At 46.8% G+C, this 17321-nt stretch overlaps 1 protein-coding gene across 1 annotated transcript in view; it reads right to left on the minus strand.

The window, feature by feature from the left end:
• The window catches only part of SLCO3A1 (solute carrier organic anion transporter family member 3A1), a 126315-nt gene that overhangs the window by 92162 nt on the left and 16832 nt on the right, over positions 1–17321 (minus strand). The gene's annotated exons all lie outside the window — the stretch shown is intronic.

Raw genomic sequence — 17321 nt, forward strand, 5'->3', positions numbered from 1 at the left:
GCCCTGTATGCTTGGCCCTGTTTACCTGAAGGAGCGACACTGAGGTCCAGCTCTGAGGGTCTTCTGGTGGTTCCCTCACTGCGAGAAGTGAGGTTGCAGGGAACCAGGCAGAGGGCCTTCTCGTTACTGGCCCCCAGCCTGTGGAATTCCCTCCCATCTGATGACAAGGAAATAAATAACTATATAACTTTTAGAAAACATCTGAAGGCAACACTGTATGGGGAAGCTTTTAATGTCTGATATTCTATTATGTTTTTATATGTGTTGGAAACCACCCAGAGTATCTGGGGAATAATAATAATAATAAAACAAAACAAAACAAAACAATAATAATAGTAGCTCCCTCACACTTTCTGCACATGCATGTTTCCGTTCCCCTGTGATTTCCCCATGAAAATGGCAGAAAAGAACCATATGCTGTTATAGCGCTCTGAATTTTGTCACTTCTGTGATTTTCCGGGGTGAGGGGGCTGCAAACAGGGTTTTCTTCTGGAATCAAATAAAATGGAAATGAGCGCTAAAAATGCACAACATTCCATTAGTTTTCTGGAAGTGGCTTTTATGGCATGTGGAAACTCAAATACAATGCAGAAACTGACAAGGAAACACGAGGGAAATGGAGTAAACGGCTGAGGGAATGCAGTTTTGGGGTCATCTTACTTAACACCTGACCCACCATATTCTGTTGCAGAACTTTCTCCTCTTGCTGACAGGGGATAAGCTCTTTCAGCAGCTTTATTAGATTAATAGGCACACAGAAAATTGTTCCTCCTGAAAGGAGCAAATGCAGAAACTGTTCTGGAGAGAAACGTAGCCTTTAAAAACATCCACACCAAAGACTTAAAACACACACACACACCCACACACACACCCACACACACACACCCAAATAGTAAAGACCTTAAAAACAAAAAAGGACAGCCTTAGGAGAAAGGCAAAAAATAGTTGGGACCGGAGGCGATCAGAACCTCCTCAAAAAGCAGATGATGTTCTCTGTAGCTGGATTCTAAGAGATTCTGGCAGCCTCTGTCCTCTTAGATATGCCCTCAGTGAACATCAGAATGCTGAGAGGACATTAAAAGATCACTGGGCAGATGAGAGAATAAGTATTACTGGACTCGTCTGTATTACTTAGTATGGGAAAATTAAAGGGGGAGGGGGACTAATTCCTTGTATCCCTGAAGCCAGACAAAGCCAATGTAGTGACATACAGATGTTGTCATGTGCAATTCCCATCATCCCCGGCAATTGGCCACATTCGTTTGGTCCAACAGGAACAGCAGTCCAGAACATCACCTGGGTGCCACGCTGGCTACTCTTGCCTCAAAGGAACTAAAATAAACACTTCTATATTTCTTTATGAATCACTTCCCACTAGCCGCCCCAGAGTGATTTACAATCCAATGAAAACATACACCCAAAATAGCAGATGTTTGTTTATTCAAGTTTATATCCCTCCCTCCCAAAGGAGCCTAGGGTGGCCGCTACAACATTTGCATGTATAAAGAGCTAAAGCTTTTGCATATAAAAAACAATATTAAAACAATGAGGTGTATATATAAATGACTTCTACATCTTGCTCAGCACTGTCTTCTCTGACCAGCTGTGGGTCTCCAAGGTCATAGAGAAAGAGAGGCCTTTATAAGCAACAGCTCCTTATTTCTTTCAACTGAAGGTGCTGAGGGTAGAACCTGAGGCCTTCTGTGTGGCAAGCAGTTGTGCCACCACTGAGTCACGGGCGAGACATAGGAACATAGGAAACCGTGAGATTCTTGGTCCATCTAGCTCAGTCTTGCAGCGTGCAGTCAGTGGACTTGGGGGAACTAGGCTAGTCCCCTAAATGTTCCTGGAGAGCCAGCGTGGTGTAGTGGTTAAGAGCGGTAGACTCGTAATCTGGGGAACCGGGTTCGCGTCTCCGCTCCTCCACATGCAGCTGCTGGGTGACCTTGGGCCAGTCACACTTCTTTGAAGTCTCTCAGCCCCACTCACCTCACAGAGTGTTTGTTGTGGGGGAGGAAGGGAAAGGAGAATGTTAGCCGCTTTGAGACTCCTTCAGGTAGTGATAAAGCGGGATATCAAATCCAAACTCTTCTCCTTCTCCTTCTTGGTAAATTAGAGTATTAAAGTGTGTCCAACTCATTCGTATACATTCATGTTTATATCACGATATTTATCACTCTGACGTGATAAATACTCTGTTCGAGAGATGTTCCCTTGGTTCATTTCCTGCGTGCAAATGCATTTTGTACAGCCCTGCTTTGGCTTCTACTTACGACAGATGAGTCATCAGCGGGAGTGGCTGGAGCCGAGGAACAGGAATAGTCTGTTGGACAAAATAACTACATGTGGTGTTTGGTGCTTTGCGTTTAACGTGTCTCCTTTTGTTCTCAAGACAACACAGCACAGGTTTGTTTGTTTGTTCCCTGTAGCAACTAAAAGCGTGCAGTTTCAAGCATTCAAGTGAAGTGACCAGAAAGACCATACCGTGTGTCTATACAGTGGTACCTCGGGTTACATACGCTTCAGGTTACATATGCTTCAGGTTACAGACTCCGCTAACCCAGAAATAGTACCTTGGGTTAAGAACTTTGCTTCAGGATGAGAACAGAAATCATGCTGCGGCGGCGCGGTGGCAGCAGGAGACCCCATTAGCTAAAGTGGTGCTTCAGGTTAAGAACAGTTTCAGGTTAAAAACGGACCTCCGGAACGAATTAAGTACTTAACCCGAGGTACCACTGTACTTTAGTTAGAAAGTATGGAGAGGGACTCAGTTAAATAAACATTTCCCTGCTTAGAGAATGCATCTGTGCATGTGCAGTCAGGCTGCAAACCTGTGCCAAGGCCAGCGCAATTTGGTGAAATGCGCCTGCTTCCACAATGTTGTGTTTCGGACCTTCTTTGTGGCACATCTGTTCCCCTATGAAAAATTTCACTGCATGCCACCAATGTACATCAAGTTCCTGGAGGGTAAGTCACCTTGGAAGAGCCAGGGATTTAATCTGGAACTTCTTGTATGCAAAGCAGGGTAAAGGGTATTAGGACCCCTCAAGGTCCTTAGAAGATTTCAGGGATGTTAGTTGTAAAGCTCTCATAGCACCATACAGAACTACCTTAGACCAAGTCAGAATATTGGTCTATCTGGTTCAGTATTGTCCACACTGACTGGCAATAGCTCCCCAGGATTTTGCAGGGTTATCTCCTAGTTTGGCAGCAATTAAAACCTTCCTCCAGGTGAACTTGACAAAAAGGAACTTGCCAGTTCTGACCTGTTTGTGGTTTCCTAATACAGTTCAGTCCTAATTCACCCCTCACTGGAAAATGATGAGGTTAGGTGTAATGCTTAGCCATTTTTCACTAGTGTAATAGTAGTGTTTCTGCCACCACAGTTTCCATTTAAAACAGCAGGCAGTGCAGAATAAGAAACATGTGAGCAATAACTCTTGCTGTGCATGGGATGTGGGGAACAAGAAGATGTTTGTCTGGCTCACATTTTAATGTGGGTGCACCTAATTCCTGTAAAAATGCATTGAATGGAAACACAGTTATCCTGCAGAATTTGCACTCATCTGATTTTTGCAATGCAGTTCTCCGACACACACACAAATGTATTACATAGATAGATGGATAGATAGATAGATGATAGATAGATAGATGATAGATAGATAGATAGATAGATAGATAGATAGATGATAGATAGATAGATGATAGATAGATAGATAGATAGATAGATGATAGATAGATAGATAGATAGATGATAGATAGATAGATAGATAGATGATAGATGATAGATGATAGATAGATGATAGATAGATAGATATAGATAGATATAGATAGATAGATAGATGATAGAGATAGATAGATAGATAGATAGATAGATAGATGATAGATAGATAGATGATAGATAGATAGATAGATAGATAGATAGATAGATAGATGATAGATAGATAGATAGATAGATAGATAGATAGATAGATAGATGATAGATAGATAGAGATAGCCTTGAATATCTTCCTTCTGTGAGACATTTAAGAATACAGAAAAGCCATACTTGAAAGCATCACTGCAAAATGCCTTCCTAGTACTTTGGCACACCTGGGATTGTCTTACATGACACAACCTACTCCTGAATTTGTCTTTGCTCCATATCTCCTTGGAGACACTTCTTGGCAAGTAGAGAAGACCAGTAATAACACTTCATACACAAAGAGCCTTGCGGTTTCTTCTGCGAGTGAGTGAAGGAGGGATGGCTTGCACGTCGGGCAAGGGGAGGGATGAAGGTGCAAGGAGCATCCAATGCGAGGGTTCATCCACACAGTCTGCTTGTTCCATGCCTAGAAAGCAAGTCTCCTACTTGTCCCACGTTTTGCAGGCAGGAGTTCCAGCGGTTTTGCCCTTACCCCTCTGCTTTCCCCCGGGAAACCTGCTCTTTGGGGCTAAATTGGAACAGATCGCAATCCATGGAAAACCTGATGGCCATTCGTTCTGATTCAGCACCAAATCACAGGTTTTCTTTGGGGGAAAGCAGAGAGGTAAACAGAAGTGTGAAAAAGCTACTCTGAGGTTCAATGGACTTCAGATCCATGCAAAACAGGCCAAGTTTTTGCTGGCAGCATTTCTAGAGATGCAAGCAAGGACAGATGTACAGCAATACAGTTCAGAAAGCAATGCAAAAGGGTTGAGAATAATTAGGAAAACAAACATTTCCCAGAGGTCTAACATCAGAAATACTGTTTGTTTTGTAATGCAACTCCTTACAGAAAAGGAAAAGAAGGCACCTCTGAATCCAAACATCATCACAGCTATTTTTGAAAAAACATACAGTAGCGAACCATTTTCATTTATCGTTTTGCAAAATGATTATGTATTTAGGAGATCTGCTTCAGGATCCTACCTCCAAAAATTTGTTCTCATTTTAACAAGCTTTGAGCACTGATTCTGTGAGAAGACCCCCATCTCCCCTCCGCCTCCGCCCTCCCCAGTCCAGTTAAAGGAAACTGTGCTATGTTCCCTGCTACTGTCACAAACACTGACTTCCAATGTCAACAGATAACTGTGCTCATCATCATCCCCACAGAAACAGCCTGATGGGTGAAAAGCTGCTGACCTCAGCATCCACCCAAAATATCTGCCTGTCACACAAAAATGGGATTTACCAAGTAAGAGACAGGAAAAGTGAGAAGCCATGAAAGACTCAGACTCCAGACTCTTAGCTGACAGAATTGCAGAGAGCCAGTGTGGTACAGTGGTTAGAGTGTTGGACTAGGACCCGGGAGAGAGGGGTTCAAATCCTCACTTGCCCACAAAGTTCATTAAATGAGCTTAGGTCAGTTATTGCCTTCTTAACCTAACTTACCTCACAGGATTGTTGTGGGGATTAAATGAGGAGGGTTTGCCACATGGTTGGCAAAGGTCCAATCAATTTGTTGGATGGGGACACGGGACAGGGCCTTTTCAGTGGTGGCACCACAACTATGAAATGACCTGCTCCTGGAAGCATGCCTGGCACAGATAAAGCTGATATTTCAGTAGCATTTAAAACCTAGGTGATTCGTAATTTATCATTGCCATATTTTTCGCTCTATAAGACGCACAAGATAAACCTAGTTTTTGGAGGAGGAAAACAAGGAAAAAATATTCTGAATCTCAGAAGCCAGAACAGCAAGAGGGATCGCTGCGCAGTGAAAGCAGCAATCCCTCTTGCTGTTCTGGCTTCTGGGATAGCTGCACAGCCTACATTCGCTCCATAAGATGCACACACATTTCCCCTTACTTTTTAGGAGGGAAAAAGTGAGTCTTATAGAGCAAAAAATACGGTAATTAATGAGATTTATCATTAGATTTACAACCCACTCTTCCGCAGGAATGGGTCGCAGCAATATGAAATACAGCATTTGAAATCATTTAAACCAAAATACAAAACAGAGTGGATTCTAAAATCTCTTTCTCTCTCGAATGTTCAGGGCCAGGGTAAAGAGGTACATCTTCAGTATAAGCCAAAAGCTATATCATCATCATCATCATTATTAATTAAATTTGTGTACTCCCCTTCATCTGAAGATCACAGGGTGGTTCACAATGTAAAAATACAAAATGAAAATACAAATTACATAATAAAGTAAAAGCAAAACAATAACCCCTCCTGACACATTTAAAAGGCCATAGAATGTTAATCAGCCAAATGCCTGGTTGAAGAGAAATGTTTTTGCCTGACACCTAAATATATGTGTCAGGGAACTGACATCAGAGGGAAAGGAGGTGATAGGGCTCCCAGAGACTGGGAGAGACTCAACAGCCAAAGCAGGGACCAGCAGGGGGAGCGCGGGGTCTCTGGAGGAGGATCTCAGGGATACTGAGAGAGATGCAGCAGCGCAGGCAGGAAGCAGGGGGGAGAAAGGGGTGAGAGACACGTCCAGTGAAAATAGTGGGGAGGTGTCAGAAGCAATTGCAGGGAGACCCATGCTTCGTCGGAAGCTGTCACGTCGTGAGTCCAGGAGACGTGTTTCCGTTAAGGAACTTCTTTGTTGGAGGCGTTTCCGCAAACAGCCACTGTCGGACTCTAACAGTGACTAGAGCAGACATGTCTGAGGAGCTCTGTCACACACAGAGGTTTGTGGGGCCGCACAAACTCTGAAGGGGCACCATTTTAAGCACAAGCAGCTAATCATCCCCTGATAGCAGTCCGACAGTCTCTGTACGCTGCCTGTGCAGGAGAAAGCATCATGAGCGACCCAGCCGGAGCCGGAGGAGCAGGGGGAGGAGCTGATCCAAGCTTGGAAGAAAGATGCCGAGCATTGGAGGTCCAACTGGCGCTGCAGACGGCGAGGCTCGAGGAGAGGAGGGCTCAAGATGCAGACAAGAAGGGGAGAACCACTCAGTTCCCCAGAAAGGTACCAGGATTGGTGCAGAAGTTTGGGGGGGACCCCAAGGATTACCATGCCTTTAGGACTGAAATGCAATATGCCCTGAATGTCCAGTTTGATGAGTTCCCTGATGAGGAATCTCGAGTTGCTTTTGTAATTGGGCATCTTGAGAAGGGCGCGCGAGACTGGGTTCGACCCCTGATGGCAACGCACAACGATATCCTAAAGGACACTATGAAATTTTTTCGTGCAATGGATATCATGTTTTCCAGCGACATTGAGGAAGGGTTGGTGCGCAGACAGTTAATGGCTTGCAAGCAGGGAAGCAGATCTGTCCGTGAGTACTGGACTGAATTTACCATGCTGATTCACAGATTGGGGTGGGATTTATCGGCAGCACCCATTCAGATGCTATTTGAAGAAGGTCTTTCTTCAGCTGTGAAAGACGAGCTGGCCAGGAGCCCCAGGGCGGTGTCTATGGATCAGCTGACCAAATCTGCGCTGACCATTGGAGCGCGCCAGGAGGCAAGAGCCTTGGAGAGGCGGGAAGGGAGAGGGGAACGTTGGAAGGAGTTACGCATTCCAGACATTCCTGAGCCAGCTTTCCCGCCGGCAGAGCCGATGGAAATCGGAACAGCCCGCGCGCGCGCAGTTTCAAAGCCCAGTGAGGGGGCGAAGAAGGAGGGAAAGGGAGCCCGGAAATGCTATCTCTGCCAACAGCCAGGCCACTTTGCCAGAGTCTGCCCCCAGAGGAAGGAATGGCAAGGAATGGTGGGGGCTGTTGAGGGGGAAGAGCAGGGAGAAACGGAGCAGGTAAAAGCCAACGCCTGGTTGCCATCAGGGCACTGCAGCCAGGCCAAAGAGCAGTGAAAGTGCCCCTTCCCCAAGTGCCAGTGCCAGAAGCTCCTCGACCGGCTCTAGTGATTGAAGTGTCGCTAGAGCTGCAAAATGGACACCCCCTAAAAATAAAGGCACTGTTGGACTCAGGCAGCTCCTGCAATTTTATGAGCAAGGAGTTTGCTGCTGAACACCAGATACAGACTATCCCTTTAAGCAACCCCCTGCAGGTGACCACGATCGATGGCAGGGAACTGTTGGGAGGAGGAGTCAGCTTGCAGACCATCCCAATGATAATGAGGGTGGCAAGGCACACAGAACTGATAGCGTTTAATGTGGCCACCTTGGGAGGTGCTCCCATTATTTTGGGAATGAGCTGGCTAGCCCTACATGATCCGCTGGTGGGCTGGCATCAAAGAGTGGTTTCCTTCGGTTCCGCACATTGCTTAGAACACTGCAGGGGGGAAAAGGGGTCAGCAGGGGCCCAAGCCACCCTGGCAGGGACTGAAGTAGTGGAGAAGGGGAAGGTGCCACCACAGTATGCTGATCTCAGCGACGTGTTCAGCGAGAAGGAAGCTGACCAACTACCTCCGCATAGACCCTTTGATTGCCAGATCAATTTACTCCCTGGAGCACAGCTTCCTGTAGGCAAGTTGTATGCCATGTCAGACAGGGAAATGCAGGAGTTGCGAGCGTTCATTGACAAGAACCTGAAGAGGGGCTTTATCAGAGAGTCCAAGGCAGCGGGGGGTAGCCCAGTGTTTTTTGTGGAAAAAAAAAAAACACGGACAAGCCGAGGCTGGTATGTGACTTTCGGGCCCTAAATGCAGTGACAGAGCCGGCGGCTTTTCCTATGCCCAGGATTGATGATATTTTGACCAGGGTGCGGAAGGGAAAGATTTTTACAAAGCTGGACCTAAGGGGGGCGTACAACCTGATACGTATAAGGAAAGGGGATGAATGGAAGACCACCATGTTCACCCCTTTGGGGGCATTTGAATACTTAGTTATGCCTTTTGGATTACAAACAGGCTCCGCGTGTTTTCAAGCTTTCATGAACCACGTACTGGGGCCTTTGCTCTACAAGAATTGCGTGGCCTTCTTAGATGACGTGTTGGTGTATTCGGAGAATGAGGAGCAACATGTGAGAGACGTCAGAGAAGTGTTGAGCAGGCTGCAAGCCAACAGACTGTGGGTGAAACTGGAGAAGTGTCAGTTTCATACCAAGGAGGTGGAATTCCTGGGGTACCGCTTGTCAGATAAGGGGTTGGCCATGGACCCCGGCAAGGTTCAAGCGGTGCTGGAATGGAAAACACCCAAGACCAAGAAGGATGTGCAGAGGTTCCTAGGGTTTGGAAACTTTTATCGTAAGTTCATCCGCAACTTCGCCCACCTGACGGCGCCCATCACGGACTGTCTCAGCAGCAAAAAGAAGTTTGTTTGGACGGGGGAGGCGGAGCGAGCGTTTGAGGAACTGAAAAGGGCCTTCGCCTCTGACGAACAACTTCTACATGTGGATTTACAAAAAAAGCTGAGGGTCGAAACAGACGCGTCGGACAGAGCCATAGGGGCGGTGCTTCTTCTGCAGCCGGGGAAGGAGGGGTCTGAGTGGCGACCGTGTGCCTTCTTTTCGCGGAAGCTGAACAAGTCTGAGAGGAACTACACGGTGTACGACCGGGAACTTCTTGCAATTTATGAGGCCTTCCGGAGATGGAGGCACCTACTAATTGGTGCACAACAGAAGGTGCAAGTGTGCACGGACCATAAGAATCTAGAGTATTGGAGAACTGCGCGAGTGCTCAACCAACGGCAGTTGAGATGGGCCCAGGAGTTCTCCAAATTTAACTTTGAGATTTGTTACGTACCAGGCCCGGAGAACATTAGGGCGGACGCTCTCTCACGCAAACCTGAATATTTGGAGGGAGAGGGTGTACCCGAAGAGACCCATGTCATTCCCGAGGACCGCTGGGTGTGTGGGGCGGCATTGGTGGGGCAAAGGGAACTGGTAGAGGGAACGGGGCAGGATGAATACGCCCAGGACAAACTCAGGAGTCTTAGGAGGGAGGGAGACAAACCCGGGGGTTTTGAGGAGAGAAATGGGGCGTTGTACTACAAGGGAGCGTTATACATACCTGAAGGGGAATTGAGGGAAAAGGTACTCAAGCAACTGCACGATAACCCCACAGCAGGGCATTTTGGGCAACACAAAACCATGTGGCTGGTTACCAGGGAATTCTGGTGGCCCAAGGTCAGGGAAGATGTGCGTGAATATGTGAGAGGGTGTGACCGATGCCAACGAGCCAAGGGGGAGAGGCGGGCACCGGCAGGTTTATTAGAACCACTACCCACGCCGGAAAGACCGTGGGAGGCAGTGGCAATAGATTTTATGACTGATCTGCCCAGGTCCAAAGGGAAAACAGCCATTATGGTGGTGGTAGATCTGTTAACCAAGATGGCCCACTTTATAGCCTGCTCACATGCGGTCACAGCAGAAGAAACCGCCAAATTGTTTGTGGAAAATGTGTTTAGGTTGCATGGCGCCCCCTTGAGGGTGGTTTCGGACCGAGGGAAACAATTTACTTCCAGGTTCTGGAGGAAGCTCATGAGCTTACTGCATGTAGAGGTTAATTTCTCTACTGCCCGTCATCCAGAAACCAACGGGCAGGCGGAAAGAGCTAATGGTGTCCTCCAGCAATATTTGAGGTGTTATGTTAATGACAGAGAGAATGATTGGGTGGAGAAGCTGGCGTTGGCAGAATTTGCTTACAACAATGCAGAGAACGTGTCCACGGGGATGAGCCCTTTTTTGGCCAATCACGGGTGTCATCCCCGAGCCTTCCCAGGGGGGGAGGGGGAGAACTGGAGCGTTCCAGCAGCAGAACAGTTCGTTGAAGAAATGGAAGCGATCCATCGCCAACTCCAACTTAATTTAAACCGGGCGAAGGAGGAATATAAGAGGCAGGCAGACAAAACCAGAAGGGAAGGGGAAAGCATTAGGGTGGGAGACCAGGTGTGGCTGTCCACCCAAGGGTTACCATTTAAAGGAGGTTGTAAGAAGTTAAGACCCAAAAGACTGGGCCCATTTGAAGTCACGCAACAGGTCAACCCAGTGGCTTTCAGACTCCGGTTACCGAACCACATGAAGTTGCACCCAGTGTTCCACAGATCGTTGCTGTCACCGTATATAGGGGACAGAGAGGGGAGGGTCAATAGGGGACCAGCGATGGAGGAAAAAGAACACAGCTACCATGCAGCGGAGATCCTAGATTCCAGGTGGAAAGGAGAGCAAGTAGAGTATTTGGTAATGTGGGAAGGGGAACCGGAGTCGGAAAACACCTGGGTCAGGGCAGAGGATGTAGATGACGAGGTTCTAATTGAAACTTTTCATCAGAGATTCCCTCGAAAACCCCAGCCAGTGGCGAGGTTCCGGAGGGAATACTTCGCCACCACAGACGAAGAAGAGGAGTTGGAGGGGTTCTCTGATTCCGAGGTGGAGGAGGATTCAGCGAGTCGGAACAAAGACCGATGGAGGGAGATGTTCGAGACGTCGGAAGATGAAGAGGATTCGTTTCGGGGTTTCAGCTCCTCACCGCCCAGAGGAGAGGGAGGGGGCGGGGGGGGAAGGGGGCCCTGGAGGGGAGGTGGATGTCAGGGAACTGACATCAGAGGGAAAGGAGGTGATAGGGCTCCCAGAGACTGGGAGAGACTCAACAGCCAAAGCAGGGACCAGCAGGGGGAGCGCGGGGTCTCTGGAGGAGGATCTCAGGGATACTGAGAGAGATGCAGCAGCGCAGGCAGGAAGCAGGGGGGAGAAAGGGGTGAGAGACACGTCCAGTGAAAATAGTGGGGAGGTGTCAGAAGCAATTGCAGGGAGACCCATGCTTCGTCGGAAGCTGTCACGTCGTGAGTCCAGGAGACGTGTTTCCGTTAAGGAACTTCTTTGTTGGAGGCGTTTCCGCAAACAGCCACTGTCGGACTCTAACAGTGACTAGAGCAGACATGTCTGAGGAGCTCTGTCACACACAGAGGTTTGTGGGGCCGCACAAACTCTGAAGGGGCACCATTTTAAGCACAAGCAGCTAATCATCCCCTGATAATATGTAATGAAGGTGCCAGGTGAGCCTCCCCGGGGAGAGCATTCCACACATGGGGAGCCACCACTAAAAAGGCCTGTTCCCATGTGGCCACCCTGCAGACCTCTAGTGGGGGAAGCACCCAAAGAAGGACCTCAGATGATGGTCACAGAGTATGGGTCTGTTCATATAGGGAGAGGCGGTCCTTGAGGTATATGCTGAAGGTGCCAGGCCCACTGCTGTTGGGAAGGAATCCCACAACTTAGGGCCTGCCACTGAGAATGCCTTCTCCTGGGACGTCGCTACCTCTGAACTTCTGAGTGTCCCCTCTGCCAATCTGAGCACCCGAGAAGGTCTGAAGGAAGTTCGCCTGCAGCGGCTGCAATTCCTGTCCTGGAGTTTGCTCTTCTGTTTTCAGTTTATATCAGGCGTGCCCCTTGTTTTGTCTAGATTACCATCTCAATTGTCATTTTAAATTGTTTTAAAATGATGGTGTAACCCAGCCTAGGGATCCATTAATGAAGGGCAGGTTAAGAATGCCCTTAATAAAAACAAATATAAACAATGTGGGCAAGGAAGGAGGCGCTCAGCTGCAACGAGGCAGCAACATGGAAAGGAGGTGCTGCTGCTGCTCCAGGATGCCTGATTAGTCTCCTCTGTTCCGAATAATTTGTAAAATAAATCCCCCGGCAAATTAAGGTTCCATTTTGGAGCTAACAAACAACATCAATTTGCATCCGGAGTGCTTCTGACACATTTTAATTGCCAGATGTAACAAAAGTTCATTCTCACTTGCTCCATATTTCCTGAAGATGAGCCTTTGCTCCCTAGAGTGCTGGGAATTCAAACTCCTGGGAACCAAATTTTGTACTTACAAGCATTATATAAGTTCTCTCTCTCTCTCTCTCTCTCTCTCTCTCTCTCTCTCTCTCTCTGACACACACAGACTTACCTGCCAAGCTGTTAAAAACACCACAAGTAATCTCTCTCCCACACATCTCACAGGCACACAGAGATGTAGGTGGTAAGAACAAAAGCTGCATCTTACTGAGAAGCAGATGAATTGGAATTCATTAACCCACCTGACATAGTTTTTAAAAGCCTAAGTAAGGAACATAGATGGTTTTAATAGATTAACCAATGTAAGAAGGGCACTATGGGGCAAGGCACAAGGCCCATCTTATCCAGCCTCCGGTTCTCTCACTGGCCAACCAGACACCCCAATGGGAAGCCAAAAAACAGAACCCACGCACAACAGCCTGCTTCCCTCCTGTGGTTTCCAGCAACTGGTATTCAGATGTATAATGCCTCCAAAAGTGGAGGCAGAATACAACCCTCATGTCTAGCAGCCATTGATAGCCCTCAACTCTGTGAATATGGCTAATCCTCTTTTAAAGCCATCTAGGTTGGCGGTCATGGGACGTGGGTGGCGCTGTGGGTTAAACCACAGAGCCTAGGACTTGCCGATCAGAAGGTTTGAATCTCCGCAACGGGGTGAGCTCCCGTTGCTCGGTCCCTGCTCCTGCCCACCTAGCAGTTTGAAAGCATGTCAAAGTGCAAGTAGATAAATAGGTACCACTCTGGCGGGAAGGTAAATGGCGTTTCCATGCACTGTTCTGGTTCACCAGAAGTGGCTTAGTCATGCTGGCCACATGACCCGGAAGCTGTACGCCGGCTCCCTCGGCCAATAAAGCGAGATGAGCACCGCAACCCCAGAGTCAGTCATGACTGGACCTAGTGGTCAGGGGTCCCTTTACCTTTACAGGTTGGCGGTCATCACTGACTCCTGCAGAAGCGAGTTCCATAGTTCAACTATGCACAGAATGAAGGAGGGCTTTCCTTTATCCAACATTCAGCAACACCAGATGTCCTCAAGTTCTAATATTCAAACTAGAAATACTTTAACTCCACTGGATCTTTTGAATTAGGTGCAGGATCTAAGATGAAACTAGTCTAATACAGGACAGAGAGGCATACACTTCTTGTAATCTTAAAAATAAAATAAAAATGCAACTACTTGATGGATTCTTGCCAGATCTGCCTAGGATTCTTTACACATGTTTAGTTCTTTCTGGAGAGCCAGAAGGATCACCTACATCAAATCCCAAGCCAAGCAAGCAAATCCAGTATCTGCCAACAGAGAATAACACCCCGAGCATATGATACAGTCGGCTTTGGTCCACAAAAGCTTTTGCCACAGTAAATCTGTTACCACAAGGGATTGTGTGTTTGCTGTAACTGACTAGCACATTTCCCCATCAGCATTTCTCCTCAGTGTTTTAAGATGTTGCAGCTTGTATTGAGAGGAGAACGCCTGAATGTCAGAGATGGAAATGCAGTACAATCAGATCTTACGCATATTCAATTTGTGAGATTTCAACCTTACATGGCTGAAGGCTGGCAAGCTGAAATCTCACAAATTAAATGTATGGAAGACAGAAAGTGTAAAAGCACTTTCTTTCTTTCTTTCTTTCTTTCTTTCTTTCTTTCTTTCTTTCTTTCTTTCTGGGTTTTCTCAGTATAGCACAGAGCCTTGATCTGCCCAACTGACACCTGACATGGATCCCGTGCAATGGGCACACAGTGTGTGAACCAAGCCTGAGAGAAACAGGCATGACAACACACACACACAAAAAAAAAAAATATGGGAGGGGGTGAAGCTGGATATAATCGACAAATAGATGCAATTTCATCAGGCTGCAGCAGGAGAGAAGGCAAGCAAGGCTGTTTCATTGACTCTGCTGCCTTTGGCTTTCCTTCAACTGTCACCTAGCTGCAACCATTCCATCAGGATGCGAGAGAGAGAGAGAGAGAGAGAGAGAGAGAAGGGAAGCAGATCTGTGCCACCAGGATATTACCTTTCTGCTCCTTCAACTGTCTCTGAGAAGTAGCAGTTTCATCAGGCTACCTAAGCCTTTTCCATCCCAGCTAGTTGTTATAAGAACACTAACTTTAAGAACTGGGGAATGAGCTTGCTTTTTTCTTCCTCCCTTCTTCCTTTTATGCTGTGTCTTCGAGATTGCAAATCTGAGGACAGAGGAGGCCTTGTTTTTCAGCCCAAACTAGCCCAGCTCCCCCTCACTTTCCCAATTAGTATGGTTTTTCCTTTACACCACAGCTCTTCCCTTTCCTAGTCTCCTTCCCACCACGAGGTCTCTTTACCATAGGTGGCCCCAGGTCCAGTCCTCAGCATCTCTAGGTAGGGCTAAGAAAGAATCCCTGTCTTAAACTCTGGACAGCTGCTGACAGTCAGTGGGAGCAATACTGAGTGAAGTGTGGCAGTGGTCTGATTCATGCAATTTCTTATGTTCACCCAGCCAGCCACATTCAGAGCCAGGACTGGTGAGCAATAATCAACTTCTCCAAAGGCCTCGGTTTAAACAGCCAGCCCAAAGCAGGCATGGAACTGCTTTCTTCAGCAACACATCCCCCAGATGGACAGTCTTTTATCTGAAGCACCCCCTGACTCTGGCAGATGTTGGGTCCTTGCAACTAGGTCAGCCTGAACTGGAGCTCTCTGGCACTCTCGAAGGCTAAAGACCGAGGAGAGAAAATTAAATCAGGCTCTTTGCTCTGCAAAAAAAAATGAAAAAAGCAACCCTGGAAGCTGTCAGACCTGAGAGCTTTGCTTCTTGCTGCAAAAAAGAATAATTCTGTTTCAAGATAAGTCACAATATCAGCTTCAGGGTGGGAAATATTATTATTATTATTATTATTATTATTATTATTAAGCACAAACATTCTCTGTTAGACAGAAGGAAAAAGGTATGCAACACTCTCCTAAGAAGGATGGGGGCTTTATAAGATTGAAATGTGGGGTAGGGGGCAAGCAGAGAAGAGAAATCCAATTGCAGGGCATAGTTTCATCTCCTTTTCAAAACCAAGCTTTTTGGCTTGCTCTGCTCCACCAAACCTCTCACAACACCAACATCATTGAGGATTTGGCTATTTGCAAATTGACCAGTTTAAAATAATAATAATAAAATTGAAGGATAACTTGATTACTGGTTAAAAGGGGACTAACCAACTGAAATGCCACTAACCGCCTGACAGGCCTCATAAGAAGAACACTTAGCACCTGCAGTTGAAGCGCTCAACATGTGCCCAAGAAATCCTACAACAGCCTTGGAAGGTAGACCAGTTTTCTCATCCCGTAGTTGCAGGGAGAAGGTTGAGGATGAAAGTCCATGCACCTAGATATGGATTTGCTGTTTTCTATATATGCTTTCCCAACATCAATTAGGAGGTGTCCAGGGAGACCAGAAAGCAGCCTATGTCCCCACAGCTCATGACCATTATTTTAATATTAAAAAGTCACCAGATGTGCCTAGAAGCTATAACACTTGTCTCTCTCCTTTTTCTAATGCCTTTTTGCAGGTCCCAGCACCATTTCAAGTGAGAGGAAATTCAGGACGGGGCCTTTTCTGCTTTGGCACCCTACCTCTGTAACTCGCCCCAGAGAAGTTCAACTGGTGCTGTCCCCATTGCCTTTTCAGCACCGGGTGAAAGAGGATTCAGATGAGTCACCCTGACTTTTTAAGACGTTCAGCTCAACTGTTCTTCCTGTATTCATCTCATTTCTTTATGTAACTTATAATTTCTATAATGCTGCTTAAGGCCCTACTTTCAAAGCAGTACACAATAGGAAAACAGCCTAAATCATATTGATTCTGTATGGTTTCCATATATTTTAAAAACAGCTCTGGGTTTGGCTGTGTAACCCAGGGGTCAGCAAACTTTTTCAGCAGGGGGCCGGTCCACTATCCCTCAGACCTTGTGGGGGGCCGGACTATATTTTGGAAAAAAATAATGAACAAACTCCTATGCCCCACAAATAACCCAGAGATGCATTTTAAATAAAAGCACACATTCTACTCATGTAAAAACATGCTGATTTCCAGACTGTCGCGGGCCAGATTTAGAAGGCGATTGGGCCGGATCCGGCCCCCAGGCCTTAGTTTGCCTACCCATGGTGTAACAATATAGAATAGAATAGAATAGAATAGAATAGAAAATATATATTCTATTATATATAATTGCCTAAAAGCAATAATAAATAATAAATTACATAAATATATAAATGCCAGAAGAGTTACAAACCCACCAAGTCTCTCGCCTACCTGCCCTCAATATACTGATTTACAGTGCAATGCCTACTCAGAAGTAAACCCAATAGAATTCTGTGAGGGTTGCTTCCAGGTAAGAAGGGTTAGCAGTGCAGTCTTAGTCAGCCGAAGCCTGAATGAAGCATGCTTTATTGGGCCTCCTGGCCTGATCACCTGGAGGGCCTTCTTCCTCGCCAGAGGTGACCAGGGAAAGCCAGTATTGACAAGTCTGCGGGGAAGCTGACCACCGTGAAGGGAATCGAGCTTGGATTAAACCCGACAGGGTGAAACTCCCGAGCTGAGTGGGGCCTTTGCCGGTGCCATTTCAGTCCACCCTAATTTCTATTTTCAAAGTGCTTATGGGATAATTAGACAGGATCCAAACAAGAACATAAACAGAACATTACGAGAACGTGAAAATAGCAGGGTGCATGCAGCCGCCTCTG

This window comes from Podarcis vaucheri, assembly GCF_965113315.1.
Source record: "Podarcis vaucheri genome assembly, chromosome: 14".
NCBI classification, from domain to species: Eukaryota; Metazoa; Chordata; class Lepidosauria; order Squamata; family Lacertidae; genus Podarcis; species Podarcis vaucheri.